General features: G+C 30.2%; 1 protein-coding gene across 1 annotated transcript in view; it reads right to left on the bottom strand.

Annotated features, from left to right (window-relative positions):
* Window positions 1-22217, bottom strand: part of LOC107704055 (paxillin-like) — a 41213-nt gene that overhangs the window by 16603 nt on the left and 2393 nt on the right. The window lies entirely within an intron of this gene.

The following is a 22217-nucleotide window of genomic DNA, read 5'->3' as shown; positions in this document are numbered from 1 at the left end:
TTGATTCAGCAGGAAGTAAAGTGCAAAATGCATGTGCATAAACAGACACACTTCTTAATGCACACATAAAATCAATATTCAAAAGCCATAAGCGCAGGAATAGAACAGAAAGCACTTACACAATCCGCACACAACTAGGAAAGCTTGTAAAACATGCTCTTAAGTGACTGTCAACACATCTCTGGTTTAAAAGTCCTTCATTTAGCAATTACTTCTACGATAAGGCACCTTTAGATCTTGGTTGCATCAACATCTTTGCTACCAAGCGTGTCACGCCATGTCTACACAGGAAGTGATTGATGTCACATTGCAGCATGACAGCTCGAGGTTCTGGATAGTGGAAGCGAAGCGACATGTCACCTTAATATATCTGTCAAACTGAACCAGTGAGCTATGATATGATAAATAATAATACTAATGAAATTCTAAAACCGATCGATATAAAAAAGGACTAGCCTACGTATGGGTTATCGCAGAATAGCAAAATAATTGTATATATATAATGTGTGCATATGTTTAGAATAAAAAAAAATATATTTAAATTAGTGAGCAAGAAACATGGTCTGAGGATAAAAAAAAAGAATCAGAGAATATTAATTCATAGGTAATAAAATTCAGAGGAATTTATAAATATAAAATGCATAAACTTCATTAATACAGTATAACACACAAAATTCAGAGCAAATAAATCCATACATTTATCATAAAAATCCTTTCATATAATTATTCCTAAATATATAACGCATAAAATTCAGAGCAAATAAATTAATAAATATTTAGCTCATAAAATCCAGAGTAAATCAATCTATAAATATATAAGGGCTGATATTCAGAGCATATTATTTGAAAATACATAACACAAAATTCAGAGAAAATTAATTTATAAACAAAAAAATGTATTGATAAACAAATAATTCATCAAATTCAGAGGAAGTGAATAATATACAAAATTCAGGACATATTAATTCAGAAATACATGACACAAAATTCAGAACAAATTGGTTTATAAATATATAACACAAAAACAAGAGCAATTAATTCATATATAATTAAACTTATATTAAAAATATTTCGGACAAATGTGAAAAATAAAGTAGCTACTGTAGAGTTTCCATGCAGCACATTAGGTGTCTGTCAAATGAAGCATCGGTTGTCAGTGTTTGGGATTTGACTGTAATTTTTTATGCTTTTCGACACACCAATCATGTCCAGTGTAGAGATAATGACCATCTAGACGTTAGGTTTATCTTCTACCACACGTTATACAATCCAAACTCACACAAGACGAGTGCAACAAAATCATCAAACTCAACAAGCAACTTGTGTAAGCAGGTAAACTCTGGTCAGTCCACATTGTTAATCACACAATATCAACAACAGCAGATCCCCAAAATCACCATTACAGCCACAAACACATGAAGGCCACAATCCCAAAGAAGAAACAACCAGTTAAAGGCAAATAACAGGAACGGAGTGAAGCTGGTTACTTACACTGTGAGCGGGACAGACAGAAACGCCCTGCTGAGCTCTGTGTCTTTACCTTCGCACTTTATCTCAGACAGGAGGAGCTACGACAAGGAGTGGAAAAAACAGATAGGATAAGGATGGATTATCAAAGAGAGATAGAACGATCTAGACAGAAGAGGAGAAGAGAGAGGACAGGGAAAACGGAGCACTTCGAGACAGGACAAGTATCATAAACTCTTCTGCGTTCAGTAGCAGTGACTGTGGAGTCGTCCGAGGGGAGGGCGGGCGGCTGTTTTTCGACAGGTGCTAACTTTAACGTCCCCTCCACATACCAGATACTAAAAATGCTGCGGTACATAACCTGCCTGCAGCTGTGTACAGGTCACTAATCTGGTCAAGCCAGAGAAAGACACCGCTACATTAGACGAACAGATTACCTTGCTAAATGACTCAGTCAGAAATACTTTAGGATCATGATTATGTCGTTTGCCAAATAAATGTGAATATTATTTACAACAGCAAGGACTGCAAGACTTTGAGACATGAATCTGATCATATCTTGACTGTTTGTTCGGCACTCGGCCTGATGAGGGAGTGGCAAAGGAAATATTAACCCATATTTCTCTCTCGCTCTCTCTGCTGTTTCTCTATCTACACCCATTACACTGATTTTTGCAATCACTCTCCCTCACACTGAAAAAAAAGGGATAGTTCACCCAAAAATGAAAATACCCTCAAGTTGTTCTAAACCAGCTTCTTTCTTCTGTTAAACATAAAAGAGGATATTTTGAAGAATGTGGATAACCAAACAGTTGACTTGACGATAGCCATTGACTTCCATTGAATGCTATGGAAGTCAATGGGGACCAAGAACTGTTTGGTTACACACATTCTTCAAAATATGTTTGTCTGTGTGTGTGTGTGTGTGTCTGTTTTACGTCCCATGTTATAATTATGATGTGTTTTGGTACGGTGTTTGTTTTTCCCTCCCCTTTCTTTTTCTCTGTCTTTGTGTTCAGCAGAAGAAAGAAATTCATAAGGTTTGGAACAACTTGACGGTGAATGAATTATGATGGAATTTTCATTTTTGGGTGAACTATTCTGTTAAGCATTAGGCATCATCAAATCATTTGACAACAAAAGGCTGTATCACTTTTTTAAACAAAAAATAAGATAACTGGATTAGGATATCACTAAAAACTAGGGATGCACCGAATGTTTGGCAACCGAAAGCGAGTAAGCGATAAGACAGAATAAATTGTACCGAACAATGACGTGACGAGATCAAATAGAGGCGCGCGCTAATGCAGCAAACATGACGGCAGTGTGGAAACATTTAAATAAAGCTGTCCGAGAAAGACGCAAAAATCATGACAAGCACCGACAGCGAGAGACTGTTTAGTACTGCATTGCACGTCTTTGATGAGAAGAGGAAGGGGTGCTTGTTGCTGGTTACTGTATGATGATTGAAATCGCGAAATGCCCTTAAACAATTAAATAAACTGCAGAATGTTATGTTTTCTAATACACGCACAAATTGCACTTGTTCAAACAGCACGAGCTCGCGGCGGCAGGGTTCAAAGTCCAAAGTGCGAGGAAAATCTGCGCTGAAATAGTGTTACTCGTCAGCTGCTTAGTAACATTTTTATGAATTTTTACAAGGCATGTGACAATGTGATAGGTGCAACAAGCGTCTTCCCAAATTCGTAATGAGAATCATTTGTCAACAAAAAGAAGCACTAAGGTCTTCCTGCGGGTTTCTGACTAAATAAAAGCTGAGAAAAAGCAAGAACTCCATCAACATTAATAAATGTTATTATTGTAATTTTACTGTTGTTCTGTAAAATAAAAGAAAAAAAGAAAATAATAATTACAACAGCTCTATTAATACATTTATTGTAACATTTACACATAGTGTTCAGACTGGGATCTATAATATTTTCTAATGTTTTAAAAGAAGTCTCTTCTGCTCAGCAAGGCTGCATTTATTTGTACGGTAAAAAACAACAACACATGCCTGATTCAAGAAGGGGGTATAAAAAATGGCCAAAAAAATATTATTTTACTAACTTATTAATTTTAAGTTAAGTTGTGTTTTATTGGTATAATGTCTGCTAGAATGTTAAAAAAAATTTCAGTGTTAAGTACATATTTTTTAAATTGTTGTTTTGTAAATGATTTTTTCTTTGAAAAGCAAGACAAAACAATAAAAAGCACATTTTGGCTATTTCATTTATGCAATGGTGAAAAAATTGGCAAAATGGGGGGAAAAAAACGTGAAAAACAGTGTTCAGTATTCGGCCTTCAGCCCAGTGTTTCAGTTTGTTCGGCTTCGGCCATTTCGGTGCATCGCTACTAAAAACAACAATTTCTAGTCACTGAAACATAATGGTTGGAAATCAAAATTCTTAAATGCCCTAATTTTTCCAAGTTTTTATGACCGTGGGAACTCTGGTATTATTTTCTGATAAACATCTTAATATAAGCCAATTCTAAAGAATAAAAGCCTCAAAAACACCTTTGTCTTTGCCTGCTGCCAAATTAGGCCACAAGTTACTGTTGTATATGAGTAACAAAAACTATAAATAGAAAATGGAAGCATAACTGCATATATTCTTCCTTTTTTTCTATCAACTGTATATGATCATGCCACTAATAAACTAAGCAAAAATTGAAACCGCTGAACTTTGTTTGGTGTGTAATTATTGCTTTTTTTTTTTTTTTTTTTAAAGAGTCAATTGTCTATTACTTCTGAGTACTCAGGTACTCATGTCCATCCATTATTATTTATTGCCAAGTCTTACTTATTTAAATGTTTCTGTTCTCATGGCAGATATGTATGCATGTATGCAGAGCTCCTTAAAAAAAACACAACAAATTCCTTGTGTGTTTGCACACACTTGACGAATAAAGCTAATTCTGATTCTGATCCTCATCACAAGGAACAAAACCTCAAAAATGAGAGTGTCCAAATGAAAACCCACAGACCAATCAGCCATATCTGCAAACATGTGTGCTAACAAAGATTCTGGGAAGTAAAATACACACATTAACCTAACTCAGTGACAAGACAATAAGAGCCAATCCTACCTCCCCCCGTCACCCACTCCGGGTCGGGGATCATGTATGTCCCGTCTGAATCAGTTGTGCTGGTCGACTGAACGACAGGACCGGTCAATGACTCTCCAGCATGTGCTTTTTCAGTTCCCAGAGCGGCGTGTGTGTCTGACGCCTTAAATGCAGCTGAATCTGGGGCTGGATGTGGGTCAGGAGTGGATGTTAATGAGGACACTTGTACGGATGGAGCGACTGAATCCATTTCTAAAGCCGAAACTAAAACGGATTCAGAAATCGCCTGCATTTCTAACATATCTTTCCCAGCACCTGCTACCGAAGCTGACAGAGGTACGAAATCGGTTGAATCTGGTGACGTCTTCTCTGGCGAAGCTGACATATCGGCATCAGGCGTCGACTCTTGGGCCCGTCCCGCTTCTGGTGTGAAATCCTGCATGTCGAATTCCCCAAAATCCTTGTCAATCTCCTCAACAGCTAATGCTGATGAAGTTTCTCCATCCATCGAGAAACAAAAAAAGGAACCGCACCCGAAGGAATCGAGCACCGGATCCGGAAAAGTCTGGAGTGGGATGAGGAAAGGAAGGGTCGTTCCCATTCCAAAGCATTCACAACATTCCACTGGGCTCGATTATGTATACAGCCGGCAGCTCGCTAGATAACGCTTTCTCTCAGGGGGATTTGCTTACATAAGCTATAGACACTATGCAAACCCATATATGACCACGTTTTAGGGTCTACAAAAAAACACTACGGGGTTAAACATTCCCAGACATTATCTAGGAAGAAAGTCATTCCGAAAATCCTGCAAGAGCGAGCAGAGGACCATTATTCCTTTGAAAGTCTATACAGGATGCCACTTATTTAAACATCGTTTATCACTGTAAACTCATCAGACGATCTCTGCTCAGCTTCAAAAAAGGGACAATCCACTTAAAATCAGTTATCATCTGTACAAATCAGGTCAATAAGGGCCAGTCATCATGGTTTCTGAAGGTTTTATAAAAAGTTACATTTTTAAGACCAAGTAAAGAAAACGTAAGGAATAAACTGAATGCAACACTTCAAAGTTTAAAAATTCAACTTTCAACCTATTGTCATTAGTTTTACAAAAAGAAATAGCTTATGGCTTGGATAGCTATGCTTCCAACTAGGGCTGCACGATTAATCGCATGCGATATTTAATGCGCATCTTGTCAGTAAAGCCGGTTCTGTAATCAGTGGTAAATCTCCATCACCCGCGGGCTTTCACATTGAGCAGCATTAACTACACAGAGCCGTTGTTCACTGACGAGCTGCGCAAAACCACATTCATATTCGCGCGATTTTTTGCGCAGCTCATCAGTGAACAACGGCTCTGTGTAGCTAATGCTGCTCAATGTGAAAGCCCGCAGGTGATGGAGATTTACCGCTGATTACAGAACCGGCTTTCTGACAAGATGCGCGTTAAATATCGCATGCGATTAATCGTGCAGCCCTACTTCCAACTACTAGAATATGAGAATAAGGTTGTGTTACTCTGCACAAAACGCCTAGCCGTGAGCGCTTGAGAGTTCATTTACGACTCTATTACCATCTCGAGCATCAAAACACATGCATGCTGTAGAGAAAAAGATGTAATGTCCCTTGAAATGACGCGTTTGTGACAGAGAGTCAAAATAAGGATGGAAAATTATCACTTTTATAAATGTCAACTTTTTGATGCAAAAAACGTCATAAGCTAACCTCCAAAAATATAATATAGAATCTAAAAAAAACATTTTATGACTTTAACCAGCTAGCTCTATGCTATTGCTAAGCGAGCTTGTTAACCAAACAACTTGATGATTTTTAGTTTTGGCAACATTATTATGATGTAGGGCTGTACGGCAGGATGATACAAATCCTGGCCACGATATAAAGCATCTATTAACAGACCTTTTTTTAGTGGTCGACCGATATATCGTCAAGGCCGATATTTGGCATTTTTTTTAAGCATCGGCTGTTAAGTTTTTCTGTTTGGCCGATGCGTTCGAGGCGGGACTTAGGCGGGACTCCCTCTTGTTCGCCGTCGTCGTTAACAGTTCTGTCTAATACGGATAGAAGTCTGTCTAATAATCCGATAGAACAAAGGAATTAAAATGTATACAAAGAGTATTATAACGATTGCTTTTATATTATTAGTAATTTAAAGGCAAACATTATAATACTTTCTCGTTTGCCGTCAGCATTCAGCAAATACGCATTTACATCATTTAAACAAATCTTTGAATGGCTAATGAAAATTAAATTTCACAAACCTTGCAAACTTAGTCGAATCCAGTTGTGAGATCTTGTGAAGTGTGCATGTGACCTGCATGATCGCGTGTTCTCTGCGTGACTTTCAGTCCGTGCAAATTGAATGCTTTAAACAATAAATTCGTGATTTCAAATTATGCTGCGCTTTAAGCATTTGCCCACTGTCATATTCATGTCATTTTTACTGTGTGCTGTATGTAAAATGAGTGTTACCTTGGCTTTATTTGAAAAAATATGATTCCCAATGCACACAAACTTCCCAGAATACTTTAGAATAGTTTACTTCCTTTTCAATTATATTTTTATTAAATATTTATTTGTAAAAAATACTTTGTCATCTAAAGTATAAGTATGTTTATTTTACAAATTCATTTTTTAATAAATTTTCAAATGATTTCAAATTTCTTAAATATTCATTAAAATAAATACAATTATATCGGCCACCCTGCTTTCCAAGATATCGGCAGTCAAAAAAAAAAAAACAATATCGGTCGACCGCTACATTTTTCTATATTGCGGTATATATATATACCTTTCTAATACTGTACATGACATAGTTTGTTATTTCAATTTGTTATTATTTTTCATAATAACGGTAAAACAAAACACCAAAAATAACTTTATGTATATTGTTACAATGACATAAAATTACTCATATCGTGAAATAAGATTTTTGTGGTATCACCCATCTCTATGTTGTTGCAACTAAAAAACATGAAATGACATTAAACATTGCATCATGATTACAAACAATTACACCATAATAGGTTTTTCTATCATTCCTAATCTTAAAAAAAAGACCACGTCCCAGAGAGGATGTTTGTTTTATTTGAGAAATTTGTATTGAGTAACTTATATTTTGGCATGTTACACTGAAATGCACTGCCAATGCAAATATAACTGCAGCATAACTTCACCCTGACACAACCTCCTCTGGCACAAACGTCTATAAACAGTGAACAGCTCTTGTTTAACGTTTAAAACATTCAAACAGTGGTAAGAAGAGAAGGAATCACTCAACAGACTGGGATTATTAGTGGAAAACAGTGACTATGCATTGCAAAAAATGTTGAATAATAGAAACCGGAACTATTTTATAACGCATCATTTCACAGTCCACCACATTCATACCTCATAGGTCATTTAATCTGAGGGGTAATAAACAAAGCTGGAAATACGAGTCTAGGGTGCCAAGAACTGCTATTTCTTTGCCTTAAGGGCTCGTTATTATTGCCTATTCCGTAATCCATCCATCTCCATTCACATGTATACTTGTACGTCCCCTTCTGGTCAATGAGTAGAAGTGCAGGAAACACCTTATGCACCCAAAGAGATAAAACAGCTGACCTAAAAATGAGCCTGACAACTCACTCCGGTCTTAACTGCAGGAAACTCAATCTGCACAGACAGATCAAACCTAAAGAATCTGATGCTGGTCATTTTTGAGAGTGAAATATAGAGTTCTCGACTCTGAAGTCCTGACCTTCAGACCGGTGTGGTCGAGCCAAGAAGGGAGACCCAAGACCCCCACGCTAAAATAAGAGTCTCCAGTCCTAAACCTGCCACGGAGAGCTGATGAAATACATCCCACGCTGTAAAACCTGATAGAGCCAAGGGAGTAAAACATACATAACCCTAAATTCTCGAGCATTCTGTTCTCGACATGTGACACAGATGTCAACCCTGCAAGAATGAGGGAGAGTATCACGATTACACAGTAAGGAAATGACACAATCTGTTTTTCCATCACAACAGAGCAAACGTAGTGAGGCAACAAAGTGACTGACAGGAATAAATCACACAAAAACACCAAAACAGACATGAAGCAGAATGTTGAAGCTGCTTATAAAAAAACGGATGCTTCTAAATACCCGTGTACGTGTGGACATGGCCTAAGTTATTATTACTTAATCAAAACAACCCATCTGCAGTTTGATTGAAATTACTTGGAATGCGCAATAAAAAAAACATGATTTCTTAAAAAAAAATGGAGGAACTCTTCATACATATACATATACATACATATATATATATACACATATATATATATATATATATATATATATATATATATATATATATATATATATATATATATATATATATATATATATATATATATATATATATATATATATATATATATATATATATATATATATATATATATATATATATATATATATATATATATATATATATATATATATATATATATATATATATATATATATATATATATATATATATATATATATATATATATATATATATATATATATATATATATATATATATATATATATATATATATATATATATATATATATATATATATATATATATATATATATATATATATATATATATATATATATATATATATATATATATATATATATATATATATATATATATATATATATATATATATATATATATATATATATATATATATATATATATATATATATATATATATATATATATATATATATATATATATATATATATATATATATATATATATATATATATATATATATATATATATATATATATATATATATATATATATATATATATATATATATATATATATATATATATATATATATATATATATATATATATATATATATATATATATATATATATATATATATATATATATATATATATATATATATATATATATATATATATATATATATATATATATATATATATATATATATATATATATATATATATATATATATATATATATATATATATATATATATATATATATATATATATATATATATATATATATATATATATATATATATATATATATATATATATATATATATATATATATATATATATATATATATATATATATATATATATATATATATATATATATATATATATATATATATATATATATATATATATATATATATATATATATATATATATATATATATATATATATATATATATATATATATATATATATATATATATATATATATATATATATATATATATATATATATATATATATATATATATATATATATATATATATATATATATATATATATATATATATATATATATATATATATATATATATATATATATATATATATATATATATATATATATATATATATATATATATATATATATATATATATATATATATATATATATATATATATATATATATATATATATATATATATATATATATATATATATATATATATATATATATATATATATATATATATATATATATATATATATATATATATATATATATATATATATATATATATATATATATATATATATATATATATATATATATATATATATATATATATATATATATATATATATATATATATATATATATATATATATATATATATATATATATATATATATATATATATATATATATATATATATATATATATATATATATATATATATATATATATATATATATATATATATATATATATATATATATATATATATATATATATATATATATATATATATATATATATATATATATATATATATATATATATATATATATATATATATATATATATATATATATATATATATATATATATATATATATATATATATATATATATATATATATATATATATATATATATATATATATATATATATATATATATATATATATATATATATATATATATATATATATATATATATATATATATATATATATATATATATATATATATATATATATATATATATATATATATATATATATATATATATATATATATATATATATATATATATATATATATATATATATATATATATATATATATATATATATATATATATATATATATATATATATATATATATATATATATATATATATATATATATATATATATATATATATATATATATATATATATATATATATATATATATATATATATATATATATATATATATATATATATATATATATATATATATATATATATATATATATATATATATATATATATATATATATATATATATATATATATATATATATATATATATATATATATATATATATATATATATATATATATATATATATATATATATATATATATATATATATATATATATATATATATATATATATATATATATATATATATATATATATATATATATATATATATATATATATATATATATATATATATATATATATATATATATATATATATATATATATATATATATATATATATATATATATATATATATATATATATATATATATATATATATATATATATATATATATATATATATATATATATATATATATATATATATATATATATATATATATATATATATATATATATATATATATATATATATATATATATATATATATATATATATATATATATATATATATATATATATATATATATATATATATATATATATATATATATATATATATATATATATATATATATATATATATATATATATATATATATATATATATATATATATATATATATATATATATATATATATATATATATATATATATATATATATATATATATATATATATATATATATATATATATATATATATATATATATATATATATATATATATATATATATATATATATATATATATATATATATATATATATATATATATATATATATATATATATATATATATATATATATATATATATATATATATATATATATATATATATATATATATATATATATATATATATATATATATATATATATATATATATATATATATATATATATATATATATATATATATATATATATATATATATATATATATATATATATATATATATATATATATATATATATATATATATATATATATATATATATATATATATATATATATATATATATATATATATATATATATATATATATATATATATATATATATATATATATATATATATATATATATATATATATATATATATATATATATATATATATATATATATATATATATATATATATATATATATATATATATATATATATATATATATATATATATATATATATATATATATATATATATATATATATATATATATATATATATATATATATATATATATATATATATATATATATATATATATATATATATATATATATATATATATATATATATATATATATATATATATATATATATATATATATATATATATATATATATATATATATATATATATATATATATATATATATATATATATATATATATATATATATATATATATATATATATATATATATATATATATATATATATATATATACATATACATATACATATACATATACATATACATATATATATATAAATAAATGTAAATGGATTTATTCAGAAGGGATGCATTTTATTGACTAAGCTAAAATATTTTGAAAATACAATAATTTTTAAACAATTCACGTATGAACTACTGATAACTGCTCCAGCAATCACTTAAATTAATTAATTATAATGCACTTAAGAATAAAAAATATATTCTAAGATACACCAAAATGACAGTGTATTGCTCAACTTACAGTATGTGACATATTAATTGAGCAAACATTCAAGGTTGGCCTGTTAATTACTTAAAAGCTGCATAAGGAGAGTGAAAGCATAAAATGTGCTGTTCCTCGTTGGAGATCGTGTCCTCTGGCTCCTCTATATTTAAGGCTGTGTATTTTTTAATTATGATTCTGTCAGAGAGACGGCATTTGGGACCAATTACCAGCTCTGAGTCAAACACACAGACAGAAAGAGAGAGCGACAGTCCAGTATCATTATCAAACTGCTATTTATACTAGCGGACCATCTCATTAATAACCTGAGAGTCACAGTATAAGTCACAGTTCATCGAAAATGATAGCCTTCTCATGAGAAGAATCTGCTGCAGGCTACGGTACATTTGTGTTACTTGTGGTCAAAAAATCTTGAAATTAACTATAAACCAATGATGAAGCAATGCAGCTGATGACACAGATGTGGTCATACGGAGGAAGTGAACACACACAGACAGACAGTGACTCTGAGCCGAAGAACAAAAAAGATCCATCCTGAACATCGGCAGACGACAACACAGCTATTCTGACTTATCTAAAAACATGAAAATTTCTAATTTTCTTTCATAAAATAAAATGAAATGAAATAAAATAAAAAGTACAAAATAAATACAAAATATAAAAGAAAAGAAAAAGATTAATGACAAAATAAAATATAATATAATAAAAAGTACAAAATAAAAATAAAATACAAAACATAAAAATACAAAACACACAACAAAACACACAACACAAAACACAACAAAACACACAACACAACACAGCACAACAAAACACAACAAAACAAAACACAACAAAACAAAACAAAACAAAACAAAACAAAACAAACAACACAACAAACAACAACAAAACACAACAAAACAAAACAAAACAAAACAAAAAACAAAATACTCATTAGACGGGAAGTCAAAGAGCATGTGAAGTAGTTACTGTTCCAGAGAAAACAAGAGCTCGGGCCCAAACTATCTCCGCCTGCAACCTATGGGATCCAAGGAAATAACTTAAAGAACTTATAAGTGGTTAAGCACATGCTACCCAGTCTTGGTCATAATATGCCTGGGATTCAAAGCCTAATCCTACAGACCAGACAAGATATGTTCGGCATCACGCATACAGACATGTGACCTGAGAGTTACTGTACTGTCAATGAGAGAAGCACAAAGAAGGAACAGGAGAATAAATGTGCAAGTCTCTACTCAACATTCCTGCATCCAACCGTTCTCCCATGAGCTTTCTCGCCCTCCCCATCCCTCCGTCTCTCTATCTGATGGGCAGAAAGTTGTGCTGGGAATTCCTCAGATGCTTTGGCCTGTTTAGACTCGTGCAGAACGTCTCTGATCGTCATGCCAAATGCATCACTTAGATTAAAGTCAGGGAAAATGCAAAGCCAATTCTGGGCATAGAAAGCGTTTACAGAGTAGACCAGTAATTATCCTGACAGCAGGACTTGTCAGAGGCGTGTTAAATTTATCTAACTAGGTTAACAGAGATATCCAACATTTGCATGTCGGTTGTGCTGAATGCTGATGAGATGCACTTCATTTCTTTTTAACCGGTTTAAATGACGAATGACTAATTGAAATGTAGTCACTTGGTCAGCTGGAAAAAACAACTACTGGGAAAAAACAGGAGTGGCGATATTTGTTCTCTAAAGAAAGCATTTCCAACTATATTTAGCACAGACCAGAGCATACTATTGCCACAAACTATACAGCATGTGATCAACCAACCCGATCTCATGAAAGTGCGTATAAATAGTACGCCAAATAAAAACAAAAATGGACTTCGGCATGTATATGCTATGCGATGGGTAGGTTTAGGGTTGTGGGGTAGATGCGTATCATATGTATGCGAAAACGGCATATCATATGCACACCAACAAATTTCGTATCATATGCACGCGAAAACTGAGTATCATATGCACGCCAAAGTCCATTTTTGCGTATCAACACCACGAGTTTTCGTTTTTATTTGGCATACTATTTATACGCATTTTCATGAGACCAGGCTCGTTCAACACAACATAAAAATAAATATAAACCTTTAACAAGAAAAAAAAATTAAAACATATTTATAATATTTAAGAATATATATATATAGAGAGAGAGAGAGAGAAAGTGAGAAGAAAATATAATTTTGAAAGGAGAAAAATATATACAATATTTAAGAAACAAATTCAAAAATATTTTATTTATTTTCCCCCTCATATATTTATTTTTACTCCTTTAACATTATATTTATTTTTCTTCTTAAAATATTATAACAAGAAAATAAAAAATAAAAATAAATAAATAAATAAACAAACACATAAAAAGAGAAAATAAAAAATAAATATAACAAATAAATAATATAATGAATAAATATAATAAATAAAAATAAATATAATATTTAAAGAGAAAATACAATATTTTAAGGAAAAAAATAATATAATATTACAGGAGAAAAAAATAAATATAGCATTTAAGGAGAAAAAATATAAATATACACATTTTTACTTTTCAATAAATAATGTACATTATTTTTTCTACTTAATCTATCTTGCCTTACAACATTACTAAAAATGATAAATGTATCAAATGAGAAATTGAGAAAAAGACTTAACTCAATTAATTGCTCAGTATGGCATCTCAAACACAAAACCTATTGTTACTCGCAACACAGTATGTGGTATTCACGACAAGACAAGATAAGCTTTCGGCTGTGAGAAAGTGTTCAGCTATGTGTTGTGACCATATCTGCCTTGCAAATAGATGATGCTCTTGATAAATTCAAGTTAATCTGAGTCTGAAAGTCACAGCTATTCACAGCACAAAAACACAGAATAAAGCTATACGAGGAAGATAAAATTATCACATTCTCTCATCATAACACATACAAATGTGTCACAGTTTGGACCTGTGCACTTCACCATGAAGCCTGTGTGTGTGTGTGTGTGTGTGTGTGTGTGTGCTCAGGTTGGAGCGTTTCACCATTTACCAAACACTCAGTGTTTACACATCACAACCAAACGCTCTTTCCCAGAAAAGGAACCGTTGCAAGAGTGTTTGCAATGTGACTAACAGTCACCAAGTGAAGTTCATACAGTCATTTTAACTCATCCACATTAGTCTGCTTTAAAACAGTGACTGTAATTGTAACAGTAATTCTAACGCTTTTTCTTAGAACTGCAAGATAAAACTCAAATTGCAAGTAAAAAATTGTGAAAATAAACTCGCAATTGTGAGAAAAGTCATAATTGTTAGATAAAAAATCTAGTGCTGTCAAATGATTAATCGCGATTAATCGCATCCAAAATAAAAGTTTTTGTTTACATAATATATGTATGTGTACTATGTATATTTATTAGGCCTATGTATATATAAATACACACACATGCATGTATATATTTAAGAAAAATGTTGTTTAAATATTAAATATATTTATATTAAATGATAGAATATAAATATATACGTGTAAATATTTTCAAAATAATATACTGTATGTGTGTGCATTTATATATACATAATAAATATACACAGTACACGCATATATTATGTCAAGAAAACTTTTATTTTGGATGCACTATTTGACAGCACTAAAAAAAATTGCAATTGTGTGTGTGTGTGTGTGTGAGAAACAAAACAACAACAAAAGAAAAAAACAGCAAGAATCAAACTCAGAAAAAACATGCTTCCATATTTTTGCCCTTTTCAGAAATCACCATGCACTTTCATCATATGGAAATGAGATGCTTAGACATTCTGCTAAACATCTCATTTTGTGTTTCACAGACAAAAATAAAACTCAAGCGTGAGTAAATTAGGAACTTTCTTTTTTTAGGTGAGCTTTCTTTAACTCACATACAACACATCACCAAACCACAGTGTTGCATCTTAATGCATGCAGCGAACTCAACGGTTGAGTGCTAATGTGCTCGTACACCACAATTTCACACTATGTACAACAGCATATCACAGTTTAGCCCTACAAACATCAGCAAACTCACAGAGCGTCTGAGATGGTTTAGGTCAGACATAAAAGAATGCTTAATTACACGCAATCTTTTCTGATTCTCACCAGATCATTTAGATAAATGTCATCTTGGGCACACAAGGGTGGACCAGGTTAAACATCCAGGCCTTGATCATAGAGACTATTATCATCGAGCTTGAACTAAAACCGAATGACAGCTCACTCTTTAACCCAATTACTGGACAAATACATATTCAGTGCTTAAGAACATTTAAACCTTTGAGAACATAATCATAAATACAGTAAAAACAGTAATATTGTGAAATATTTTTACAACTTAAAAGAACCGTTTTCTATTTGAATATATTTTAAAATGTAATTTATTCCTGTGATCAAAGTTGAATTTTCAGCATCAGTCTTCAGTGTCACATGATCCTTCAGAAATCATTCTAATATGCTGATTTGCTGCTCAAGGAACATTGCTGATTATTATCAATGTTGAAAACACTTGTGATGCTTCATATTTTTGTGGAAACAGTGAAAACGGCTATTACATGTCCCAAACACTGAAAAATATCAAGACATAATTTAGCTAGAACGCCCAGGCAAATAAACTAAATCAAGAAATGCATTTCTCATCTTAGATGCATCTAGATACATTTTAGACGTATCTTTTGCAATTTTACATTTTATCAGTACACAATCAGTATTAAAGATCAGTCCAAATTTCACCACACACTCGACACTGCTATAATAAATTACTTGTGTGTGTCTAATTCTGTCCGTTTGTGTTTTTGTGCAGTTGCCTGGCGATCATAAACACACAAGTGAACAGCAGAACCTCAGCACTCCTTCAGCTCTCCTGTGTTTTATGGATTTTTACTTATTTATTTAGTAAGTAGCTGTGTAATGTAACAATGTACACTTACACTAATGTACATGCATTACCGTTTAAATGTTTGGGGTTAGTATTTTGAAAAATGAATAGCAATTCAGCAAGGATGTATTAAATTACAAAAGATTCTATTTTACATAAATGCTGTTCTTTTGAACGTTCTATTCATCAAAGAATTTGAAAAGCAATGTTTCACTGTTTCCACAAAAATATGAAGCGGTTTTCAACATTGATAGTAATAAGAAACAGCAAATCATATATTAGACTGATTTCTGAAGGATCATGTGACACTGAAGACTGGAGTAACGATGCTGAAAATTCAGCTTTGATCACATGAATAAATTACATTTTAATATATATTCAAACAAAAAGAATTTTAATATCAAATCATATTTTTTATCAAATAAATGCAGCCCTGTTAAGCATATAAGACTACTTAAAAAAACAAACAAATTGTAAATACTCCTAATATTTGAACGGTAGTGTAATCTGATTAGCTACAATGAATCAGACTTCTCTACACTTAGGGGCCGTTTACACGACAACGTTTTCAGCCAAAAACGGGAAACTTCATGTGTTTTGCCTGTTTGTTTACACGACAACGCCGTTTTGGGAACTGAAAACGCATATTTTTGAAAACAGGTTTCAAAGTGCAAGTTTTTGAAAACGCCACCATTGTCATTTCCGTGTAAACACCCAAAACGGGAATCTTTGAAAACGGTGACGTCATGCGCGTGTGTAGTACGTGTTAGGTATGTAGACATGCGCAGTACATGGCGATTTTAAAGGCAAGCGCGAACAAACATACACAACAATGGCGGAGTACATGGTACTGTTGTTGCTGTTTAAGAGTTTGATAACAAGCTAAAAAGTGTGGATTTACTTCACCAATATTACAACCAACAGCGGAGATGCATCATATGCACACGGAAACAGGTACTGTTTACTAACAAGGTGACAGCGCCAACTACTGGCCTGGCATACGTAATACAGCGTCTTTGGCCGTTTTCGTAGATTTATGTAAACGCGAATCACTTTGAAAACTTTGTCGTGTACACATGAAACTTTTAAAAAATGCACTAAGAGACACACACAGACAGATTTGTTTGTTTAAGCACGTCACATTAACTGTCTCAGGGAACAATACACTGCAAAGGACGCTGGCGTACAGGTTTTTTAGGTTCAAGCGGTCCTCCACAGCCCACAATGCAGGCTTATGGTTACAGGAGAGGCCTGGCTAAAAACAAAATAAAAAAAAAAACGCTCACACCTGCGACCTCAATGCCTGCCTCGATCTACGCTCCACTGCCGAGGAGAAAGACACCACTGTTTGTGTACCATTTAGGACACAGTCGATGCAGGCCTGAAGAGATGAGGTGAAAGTGCACTGAAGTCAACAGGAGACTACTTTCTTCATGCACACTCTTGGTCTTATTGTGCACAGTTTGCACATAACAAAAGCAATTGAACTCAACAAGAAAGATCTGCACATCTCCAACGCTGCTGAATATTTGTGCAGAGAACCACTTGAAATGGCTTTGGAATCAGATTGTGATGCAAATCTACATACATGAAGAAGAAAGCCAAAATATTAAATGTCAAGGATGAGTATTTATGGAGTAATTCCCTATTTTGTGGGTCAAAATGACAATTTTCACCTGAGATTTGGAACCAAATTGCAGGAAGGGGAAAATGACTTTAGAAAGATGGCAGTATCATTATTTTATTTTTACACAGAGATTGTCAGGTCTATTACTAAAATCCATTGACTTTAGCAATCCTTGTTGCATTATACGCCAATGGTGACAGTTCAAAAATGGAAAAAAGAACTGAATGCTTGTAACTCAAAAAGTATAAAAGATATAGTAATATCCTTTTGGATGTTGGTTCCTACCATACCTAACTTTTGATATCTTCATGTTTAAGACCCCATTTGGTTTGATTCCAGAGATACTGGGATTGCAATGTGGCTCCATTAGTAAATTATTATCAAGACAATCCTAAATAGTGATGAAAGCCAAAATATTAAATGTCATGGTTGTATATTTACAGAATAATCCACTATTTTGTGGATCAAAATGACAATTTTCACCTTAGATTTGGAACCAAATTGGAGGGGGAAAACTAATTTAAGTCTGAATGCTTGTAACTCAATAAATATTAAAGACATCTCAATATCCTTTTGGATGCTGGCTCTTAACAAGCTTTTCTTTTGCTACTGTATCTTCATTTTTAGGCCCCATGTGGTTCAGTTCCAGAGATACTGGACTCTTAATGTGGCTTCATGAGTAAATCATTCAATTGTACACATTAACAAACCCCAAGATTTTTGCCAGGGAAGTTTCTGAAATTTGGATGATTTGGCAGAGAATGACCCAATAGTATAATCAAATTTCAGCAAAGTCTTGCAATGAAAAGTCACTTATGCCAATCTGTATTACAGAGTTTAGACAGCTCCTGTGATCAGTAAGAGAACAGACGAGACGGACACTAAAGCGCTGTCAGGATGACACATATCACTGCTAAATATAGGTTTGTGTGTTTGAAAGACTGAAGCTTTGCCCAGCATCTTGACTCATTTCATGAAAAAAAAAAATTCTGTCTAAAATCACATGACGATTAGCTCATGCAAGACTCTTTAGTTGCAATACGACACCCAAACCTGCTCTAGTGAAACACACTGGGCATGAGACAATAGCTACAGTACATCTATCTACATGCAATAAAAAGTTGTTGTGTAAAAACCTCAATCTGGGAAAAAATATCCAGTTAAGCGAAGCCTGATGGAAATTTCTGTTTGATTAATAAAGACAGTTGTGCAGATCTTAAAATCTGTTAAATAGCATTTGTTAAATCAATGCATCGGACAGTTTTCATCAGCCTAAATGTTGAGCCATGTTGAGAACGCAATGCATAGGCTACTTCTGTTGAGTTATGAATTATGGTCTGATGCATTTCAGAATGCAACAATGGCACAAAATCGAGCTTGTGAAGCATTTGAGGTTGCATACTTGCATAGGGCCATAACCAGAATAGACATTTCCCCCCGTCAATAATTAGAAATGGCCAAATGTTCAATATTTGACATTCTTCATGCTTTACCATTGACCTAAGCTAACAATTAATTCCAGTTTTAACCATGAAAGAGAGCGAAGTAAGACGTAACTAAACGTTTGAAAATTGACAACTGTTTTACAATGTTCAACGACTGACAGTAATATCCGGTGATGCAAACTTCTTGATGTTCTGTCAGATTTTTAATTGAAAATATAGGCTATAATTTACATGATTCATGTAATTCATAACAGAATGCAATGAGACAAGAAATATAAGGCTAATGAAGTAAGTAGTTTTTGACAAATTAGGCATGCGATTAAGAGAGAATGTGTGCATATTTTAAAATAAAACTATTTTGCATATTTGCATAATTCTAGTTCTTTTAAGAGTTTTTCTTTCTTTGGCTTTATTCCCTTAAATACTTAAATCATGCATGTCCTTATTCCTTCAAATAACAAACCATTGCAAAAAAATATGGTCTCTGACAATGTTAAGGGAATTACACATTTCATTCAGAACCTGTAGTTGGATTGAATCTATTCAAACCTAGAAAAACCAATGCACGTAGCTTTCGTCAATAAAGACATCTTGCTAGCATTCCCTCTAGCTATGATAAAAATCTCAATATACATGCTTTTTGCAAGACTGGTATCTAACATACAACAGTCTAATCTGATGTGTAAAGTTGAAGTACAACACTAAATACACGTTAACTGGTTTACTCCCCACGTAGCATCAGAAATTAACTTAAGGGACAATATTCATTTTCAATGGCAACTTTTACATTTATGAGTGCATTTTTCCATTGCCGTCCATGAATGTCAAACTTAGTCCTTTCAAACTAATTTCTAACAAAGTGAACTAAAGGCAACACTTGACAAGCCTAGATAAAAATTTAATTAAATTAGTCAAAAAGAGTCCACACATAGTGCTGGGCGGTATACCGGTTCATACCGAACGCGAGGTCTGACTTTCCCGGAGAAGTGTCACCTCTCTCAGCGTCTGTTCTGTGCAGTGAGCGGCGGAGAAGCAGCGCATTCAGTTAGCCGCACCGCAGCCGACTCATCAATAAATGAGTACAAAACAGCGTTTCCAAGCACCTGTCGCTTACTGATTGTTTGGAATTATAAATATGAGCATAGTTCGTCTGTTAATATCACATGCACTTTTTTGTTTGTTGTTTTTTTTAGTTTGTTACTCAGACGCAGGCAGTGCGCTGCATGAGACAAAAAAGTAATATAGCCAAAACAACCGCATAGCCGCTCTTTAGTGTAGATGCATGTTGATTTTATCAGACGATGCTGCGATAATAAATGAGAGTGACTCCTGGTTAACATGTATTAAAAGGGGTCGTGTTTAGTCACTATTTAGTGTGGTATTTTTTGACAATATTCACTCATCATGACAGTAAAATAGGGCATTCTAAGTCAATATACTACAGTATTTCCTCTCTCAATCAGTAGAAAATATGGTTAACACCCGGTCATGCATGAAAAAAAAATACCGTCATGTATCGTGAAACCGGTATAATTTTGAAAAATACAGCGATATCAATTTTCGGTCATACCGCCCAGCACTATCCATTCCACACACTCTAAAAAATGCTGGGTTAAATACAACCCAGTGCTGGGGTTTGTCCCTATTTTACCCAGCACTTGGTTGTATTTAACCCAGCATTTTTTAGAGTGTGCGAACCAGTCTGTGTTTTCTGCATCGCGGAAATTATAGGGCCGTATGTCTCAGAGTAGTCAGTGCAATTTGGGAAAGAAATCAATTAAATCTGTAT

This window comes from Sinocyclocheilus anshuiensis, unplaced genomic scaffold (assembly GCF_001515605.1).
Source record: "Sinocyclocheilus anshuiensis isolate Anshui unplaced genomic scaffold, SAMN03320099.WGS_v1.1 scaffold117, whole genome shotgun sequence".
Classification (NCBI taxonomy): domain Eukaryota; kingdom Metazoa; phylum Chordata; class Actinopteri; order Cypriniformes; family Cyprinidae; genus Sinocyclocheilus; species Sinocyclocheilus anshuiensis.
This window is presented reverse-complemented; position numbering and strand designations above follow the sequence as displayed.